The sequence below is a fragment of the Leptonotus elevatus genome, chromosome 1 (assembly GCF_054856555.1).
Source record: "Leptonotus elevatus isolate MCC_2025b chromosome 1, RoL_Lele_1.0, whole genome shotgun sequence".
NCBI lineage: Eukaryota > Metazoa > Chordata > Actinopteri > Syngnathiformes > Syngnathidae > Leptonotus > Leptonotus elevatus.
The window spans coordinates 50,551,371-50,559,860 of record NC_141239.1 but is presented as its reverse complement, the minus strand read 5'-3'; the positions used below and the strand labels follow the sequence as shown (position 1 = coordinate 50,559,860).

The window sequence follows — 8,490 nt, the reverse complement described above, 5'->3', positions numbered from 1 at the left end:
TCCCATTTAGGTCTATAGATTGAATCCATGCTTTTGCAGGACAATGGATGTCTAATTAGGATTTAACAATTTGTGTTTTTGTCAGGGGGGGGGGGGGGGGGTTCCGGTCAGGGTATGTTCGTCAAAAATGTGGGTGATTAGTAGTAACATTCAACAAATTCCCAGCGATGTTTGTATAAGGCAGTGGTGGGAAAAGTACACAGCACCTTACATGCTGCAGAACAGGTTGCTTAAAACAATCAACACAGTGGGCTCTATTTTTGTAGAGAGCGCACGTGTACGCTGCGTAAAAACTCACGCATCTTGATTTTCGTGCTGGAGCACGTCTAGTTTATCGTTTTTGGAAATTTAGCAGACAGAACTGCGCCGAGATGGGCTCTCCGACAAACCAAGCGCATTTTCTTTTACGCACCTCCACCCCAACTGACAATTTGGTGACTGAATGTAGAGTAGACTTTAGACCAGCTTGGAGCAGGTCTAAGTTGTGGTGCAGGTGGTTTACCATTTGATTTGAATGATTTGCAGGCTAATAGATTCTGAGCTCCGCTGATATGTGTGGTGGTTATCATTGCAATTCATTCATAAATATGACAACAGCTTGCATCGGACTCCTTGGATCAATGTAGTAAACAATGCATTAAATGCATTATACTGTATACACATTTATGATATAAACTTGACAGTATGACATATAGTACATGTAAAGCCAGTGACATCTTGAACTGTTCATTTGGGTGTGCGTGTAATTGTGGACAATGAATGTGCATATGGCTTCATTTCTTTCGATTGAGGTTGATTCAATAAAGTACGACAATCCTACAAGTGCCTTATGGCCACTTGAAAGCCACTTTACCGTCATTATTGAGCCGATGCCGCCATCTCCAACATTGCCCTTGCTCCCTGGCAATCCAGACAGACAAACAGGAAGCAGCTGTTGCCAGGGAACCAGCCCGAAGTACGACAGTATGGCGTACGCTTGACTGAGGTAAGAAATGGGAGGAAAACGTGCGGTGAAGTGGATTGTTGTGTTGGTGGAATCTAATTAGACTGTGAGGGAACATCCAGCATAGGTTGGTAAAAAAAAACATGTATTGTGCACGTGCATGTGTGTGTGCGTGTGTGTGTGTGTGCGTGCGTACACTCTCATTTGCGCAAGAACTGTTGCTGCGTGTGAGTCTGGGAATAGGGTGACTGACGCACGGAATGACAGATGAGCTTTGGCGTCCTGGCAACCCCTCAAATCACCCTCCTCTGCCGCTCTGTCCTCCTCCACCTCCTCGCACACCCCTACGCCTCCCCCTCATCTCTCATCCCTCGTTCTCCTCTTTGCCATCCTTCTCCCTCTTCTCCCTTGGCGCCAAGCGATTGCTTGGCACACAACGATTCAGTCGCCGAGCAGTCACTTGGATCACTGAACTTAATCATTACATGAACATCATTCGCAAATAGTGGAATTCATGTTTATCTAAGAATACATACATTGTGACCTACAAGGGAGATTTAAGAAAACATCAACTAATCCATCATAAAACACACACACATGAAAGAACAATGAATCAATGCGTGGAATGTCAAAAATGTAATATTTTTTTCCCATCTTTCTTCACATCAGCTTATCAAATTACCTTCAGCAACTGAATGGTGTGAAATATTAAAGACTTCTTCTCCCTCTGGCCCTGAACACAATACTGCTTCCAAGACAACAGTCGCATACTTTCTGGATTTTTCCCTCGTTATGGCAACTGGCCCATTCCTGCCATTGTAAATTTCCATTATTGTCCCAAAAGGAAGGCGACCATGATCTGATTTCCCTGGTCACTGCCCCACATTTTTCAGAACACATTTAGAAAGAGAGCACCCTCAACCGCAATGTGTTATTGTGAGGTGGTGAGATTTAACAACACATAGCGGTGAGTTTGGCAGAATGGAGTGTGGTTTGCTAATGAAAAATGTAAACATATTTTTATGAGAAAGAAAATGATTAGCACAGCAATTTATAGAAACAGACCGGCTGTGATTCACTCATTTTTCCATCCAAGCAGAATTTGGGAGGCGCAAGTCCAATAAATAACAAAAATCATGCGCACTAGCTGTTTTCTTGTCAACTCGGATCAGACTGCCACACAAAACAGAGAAAAGACGGGGTGGTACAAGCCAAGACACACACACACACACACACACACACACACCCACACACACACACACACACACAGGAAATTACACCAAAATCACACTGTAAGGATTAAGAAAATTAATTGATGCAAAGCCAACTGGAAATTACAATTAAAAATCCGTGAAATGAGATATAAACTGTACATTCTGTTCATCGTTAGTAGATGTCAAGCCTAAGGCCAAGTCAAATCACGTCAATGGGGGAAGTGAAAAATGTGGATTTTTTTTTTAACTGCCACAATCTTTTTAAACACACATATACGCACATAAATAGGTCACATCATGAAATGTGTAGGGAAAATGGCAGATTTTAAATTTAAAGGTCATATAATGTGTTTCTTGCTATATTGACAATTCAGTATGTCACAATCTGAGACAAGTTGCCTCTTGCCATGCTATTAATGTTCAGAATCACACTTCCCCTGTCCCACATGAACATCTGCGCAAAACCACTAACGGAAGCTTCACGTCAGCCTGCCTATAAGGATGTCTTCCACAAACTAATCTAATATTGGATTTTAAACTCATTGTTGATTTATTCACCTGTCGTGATTGTCGATTGTGCCGCAGTATTACGATGAATCTTTACAAAGTTCAGGGGATTTCAACACCATTTTCCAAAGTGGTGTCATCAAATTTACATCGCACGTCAATGACCGATTGCTCTTGCTCAAGTGTGTCACAAACCGCAAAACGGGGGAAGCTGTGACCTCTGCAGTCCTTTTAGAAAGATAAGCAACGCAACACAACTAATACTAGCAGTCATGGGGCTCTTTTACACGTTTGCAATTCACACAGCGATGATGAATCCTATCATTTTTAACACGCCACCGCACCCGCATTTCACACCTCTTACACATCAAATATATTATCATTACAAACTTTTTCCTGGGTTATTTCTCTGACCAGGTCTAATACAGCCAAAGGAAGTGAGATATTTCTATTTTAAGTTGCAAAGTCTTGATCAGGAGATGTTCACCCATGACAGGAGATGAACGTCATGCTCTTCCTCCCTTCACGGCAGTAGAGACAGCTAAAGTTTGACCAATTTTACTTGGTGGGACAAGGCTGGGGCGAGAGGCATCAATTGTATTAATTAATCATCTAAAAAATGTAACATAAACTAAGGCATTCCTAAGCCCTTGATAGCGTCACCTGTTGCGTACATAAACATTAAATGTTTGATATTTCTTTCTGTGTAATTGATGTCATGTCATATAAATAGAATTTTTATCATGATACCCTAAGATTTCTTTTTGCTTGACGTGCGAGTACAAAAAAAAAGGTTCATTTTCTATGTGAACTAATTTAAACTTCAACTCACAATTTTTAAAATGAAGTACTTCAGTTCATAGTTCATAATTGAACATTTTCAAACTAAGTTCACCGGTCCAAAAACTAGTTCATAGTGTTTTTTGGTCTCCTCCCGACACCCCACCCCCTTGAGACGGTTTGTTAGCCACTGGGTTGCCAAATAATGGCCTTTTATCCCTAATTTAGGCTCGTTTACGGTGTATTTACCCGGGTTTCCTCATTGTAGTGTAACAAGAGAAAACCTGGCACCCTTGAACTGCATCCAAAACCGTTCATTGGCCCCAGAATGAACTCGTTCAAGGAAACGTTCATGAATCGAAAATATGCTTCGTTCACTTCACGTTCGTTTAAGTGCAAAACTGACCGTAGCAAGGGACTCAACTGACTTCTAAACAAGTGACAGTTTTGCACATATAATCAGTAAATATTTTTCAAAAAAAGAGTGTTAAAAGATCGTTACTGCCAAACTAAACATAAAACAAAGAGAATTTAATTATTTTTTTTTAAAACAACCATATAGCCTCCACTACCTTAATTCTAACATACAATGGCAAATACCATAGGCGCACGAGCTAACAATTAGCACGTGCTAGTCATTGTTGTTACCCTTTAAGCAATAAATATATGCGTATAAACAGTGCAGCAATGCATGTAGACAGACAATATAATGATACTCAAAGGCATATACTCTCTATCCTTTATGAATTAATATGAGAAGCCAAGAGAGGAGCTGAGTCTCCATTACTTTCTTTCTAATACTGCCCCAGGTGGCCAAGACGCGCAGACCACACTGAGCATCACAATAAACAGTTGAATTCTTTTTCATTCTATTTGAGTATGTTGTGCATCGAAAAGGAACTAGTTAATAATACCTGTATTTTCTTCTGCTTTCTGGACTAAAATCACATTGTCATTAAAGACATAAGTAGTAACATTACCAAGCATTACTGCTGCGACTATTACTACTACTACTTTGACTCGTTTTTTCTTCTTTGTATTATCCAGCAGTGTTGAAAATCTGTGGCACCATCCTGCCTCTCACAGGTCAGTATTAGTACTACAACATGTGTTATCGTCAATGGACTTTTTGTTACGTGTTTAGTATTGTGTTACACTTTCTGATTTTCCCCCTCCATTGTGTTTGTGGAGTCACAATTTTAAAATGGGTTCATTTACAGTAAGATGTTACAAATAAACTTTGCATGTACTCGGCTTTACTGGCTTGCTGATTACATGTAAGAATGAGAAAGGGGGGCTGGGGGTGAGGCGAAACAAATAACCTTCAAGCGTCTAACAAAACCGTCTCCTCGGTGTATACGCCCACATCAGCATCCAACATTAATCAAGACACTGTACCACTATTGCTTGAAGCTTTTGTGAGTTTTTATTAGGAGGCCTTGTTTGTAGATAGCAGGGTTATCATTGTTCTTCTTATTTAACACGGAGCATTAAATATGTACGTCTATTTATAAATGGTAATCGCACATAAAAAAAAAAAAAGAACTTATTTTTTATGCGTTTCAATATTGTATTGTTTTTGACAAGTCAACATTCTTCCTAACAAAAATGTTCAAATTATGTCTAATGTTTGGCTCCTACATCTGGACAATAATTGTTATAGCCAGGCTATAGCCTTTCAAAATATATATGATACCCTACTGCACATACAGTATATACAAACCCAATTCCCCAAATGTTGGGACACTATACAAATTGTGAATAAAAACTGAATGCAATTATATGGAAGTGCCCAATTTTAATACTTTATTCAGAATAGAACATAGAGAACAGGTCAAAAGTTTAAACCGAGAAAATGTACCACTTTAAGGGAAAACTATGTTGATTTTAAATTCCATGGTGTCAATAAATCTCAAAAAAGTTGGGACAAGGCCATTTTCACCACTGTGAGGCATCCCCTCTTCTTCTTACAACAGTCTGGGGATCGAGGAGACAAGTTTCTCAAGTTTCGAAATAGGAATGCTGTCCCATTCTTGTCTAACACGCGTCTCTCGAACTGTTCAACTGTCTTCTTGGGCTTTCTTTGTTGCACCTTCCTCTTTTTGATGCGCCAAATGTGCTCTAGTAGTGAAAGAAGTGGACTGCAGGTTGGCCATTTCAATACTCGGATCCTTTTCCTACGCAGCCATGATGTTGTAATTGGTGCTGCATGTGGTCTGGCATTATCGTGTTGAGAAATGCAAGATCTTCTCTGAAAGGGATGATGCCTGGATGGGAGCATATGATGTTCTCCAATCTGAATATACTTTTCTGCATTGACGATGCCTTTCCAGATGTGAACGCTGCCCATGCCACACGCACTAACGCAGGCTTATAAACTGATAAGTGCTGATAACAACTTGGGTTGTCCTCCTCTTTAGTCAGTATGATATAGCGCCCCAGTTTTACACAAAGAACTTCGAATCGTGATTTGTCTGACCACAAAACAGGTTTCCACTTTGCCACACTCCATTTTAAATAACCCCTGGCCCAGAGAAATGCCTGCGCTTCTTGGTCTGCTTTAGAAATGGCTTCTTCTTTGTACTGTCGAGTTTCATCTGGCGACGGCGGCTGGCACGGTGGATTGTGTTCACCCACAATGTTTTCTGGAAGTATTGCTGAGCCCTTTCTGTGATTTCCCTTACAGTAAGTATTCCTGTTTGCGGTGCCCGAAGATCATGTAGGATTTTTCGGCCTTGAGCCTTACACACACAGATTGTTCCAGATTCTCTGAATCTTTGGATGATGTTATGCACTGTAGATGATGATTACTTCAACCTTTTTGCAGTTTTTCGCTGGAAAACACCTTTCTGATATTTCTCCACTATCTTTCTGCGCAACATTGGAGGAATTGGGGATTCTCTACCCATCTTGGCTTTTGAGAGACACTGCCACTCCGAGAAGCTCTTTTTATACTCCAATCAAGTTGCCAATGGACCTCATTAGTGGTAACTGGTCTTCCAGCTGTTTTTTTTTATAAGTGCAATTGACTTTTCCAGCCTCTTATTGCTACCAGTCCCAACTTTTTTGAGATTTGTTTGCACCATGAAATTTACAATCAACATATTTTTTCCCTTAAAATGATAAATGTTCTCAGTTTAAACTTTGGACCTGTCATCTATGTTCTATCCTGAACATTTTATGGGGAGTGAAAATATTTGGGTTTGACATCACACATTTAGAATGAACAAAGGAGTATTTCAGCTTTTATTTCGAGTTATTTTCATGTACATCTGATAAAGAAATTACAATAGCATTAGTTATTTTATTTTTTAGCTGAGCAAAAGTATTGGAATAGATGAATGTGAAGTCATAATTCCATATGTAGTTGTAAATAAATTGGTTACATTAACTGTTTCAAGCCAGTGACCCATTGACATCAACAGACTTTTGCATTTTAATTTTGTGTCGCTTTTCGAGTCTTTCATTGCAACCGCTTGTTGTTTGTTTGTTTGTTTGTTTGTTTGTTTGTTTGTTTTCATGTTCATGTTCTATTGTGTTTAAGTCTGGAGCTTGAGTAGTTGCAAACATTCAATCAATCCTGTCCTCAGGACGTTGTTGATGATGTCACTGAGAAACCTTTCCAGCTCTGTTGTTTCTATCGTCCATTGCTTCTGTTTTCTTTAGTCTGCCTGTTTCTGCTAAGTACGTCATACAAAAGTGGTTTTCTTTCTTCTTCAAGAATAGCAATACATTTCCAATCTCTATGTTTTACACCAGAAAATGTCTCATGTTGATGTAAGTGTCTACAGGGAAAAAACACACACACACATTTTCTGGCATCACCTGTTACCATTTAGCTCAGTAAGATAAAACTGTCAAAGGGGATTAAAAGGCCGACATGTTAGTCAGACCAGGTGAAGCTCCTATTCATCTTTTGCCTGTACAGTATGTGTGTTCTCTGACCCAGTCTGTGCTGCTCGTGTTGACCCGCAGGACCACACAGGTGTCAGACCTCCGGGGTGATGCTATCAGACCTCCACAGACGTTGCTTGGGAAAGGAGAAGCTAAATGACAGGACAAAAGGAGCGAGGGGTTACAGAGAGGTGAGTAAGAGGGTGCACTTCACGTGCATGATGAGCTGACATTCAACCATGTGCAAAACGCTTCTTTTACAACTGGTGAGCCATATTTTCACATTGGTTTAGTAAGTGTGTGTGTGTGTGTGTGTGTGTGTGCGTGCGTGCGTGCGTGTGTGTGTGTGTGTGTGTGTGTGTGTGTGTGTGTGTGTGTGTGTGTGTGTGTGTGTGTGTGTGTGTGTGTGTGTGTGTGTGTGTGTGTGTGTGTGTGTGTGTGTGTGTGTGTGTGTGTGTGTGTGTGTGTGTGTGTGTGTGTGTGTGTGTGTGTGTGTGTGTGTGTGTGTGTGTGTGTGTGTGTGTGTGTGTGTGTGTGTGTGTGTGGAGCTTGATGTTCACAGTCCTTTGACAGATGGACATCAAATCTGGTACCTAGTGGATAAAGTGGACAAACATCAGGGATCTTAGTCACTGAACATCGTGGCCCTCGACTCCACACGAAGCTGTCACAAAAACATTCATATCAATATGTTGTCTTGTATCAGCTGTTTGTGTATCTGGCTTTATATAGGATTACACAATAATAAGTGATTTAAGAGTTGTTGCTCTGACTGGGACTAATATTTACTTTCACTTTCACTGACACATATCTCTTAATAAATTAATCAATCAGGCATTGGGTCAGCACCATTCGTCCCACTTGAATCAAAAGATTATTTTGCACAGAGAAAGGATACGAGCCGTTGCCATTGGCCGGGAGCAAGTCGGCTGTGTTCACTCCCACTTCATATGCATTTGTCTAGCTATGCACCAAAACACCAAAAGAAGAAAAAAACTCAGTGCAAAAGTTAGACCGGCTTTATACTAGACTTGCGATAGGGATAAAAACAGGGACCTGAGTGTTGTAATTAAAGTAGAAGGTGCTTAAAAAGTCTTGATTTTGGGGTGTGCACATTGATGTTTATACTTTGTAGACAGGGTACACAGTAAT

General features: G+C 40.4%; 1 long non-coding RNA gene across 1 annotated transcript; it reads left to right on the top strand.

The window, feature by feature from the left end:
* The first annotated feature begins 917 nt into the window (after window positions 1-917).
* On the top strand, window positions 918-8,182 carry LOC147184298 (uncharacterized). Its single transcript, XR_015094010.1, has 4 exons — window positions 918-985; window positions 4,492-4,530; window positions 7,420-7,529; window positions 7,887-8,182. It is a non-coding gene; the product is annotated as an uncharacterized LOC147184298 (long non-coding RNA).
* Window positions 8,183-8,490: the final 308 nt, after the last annotated feature.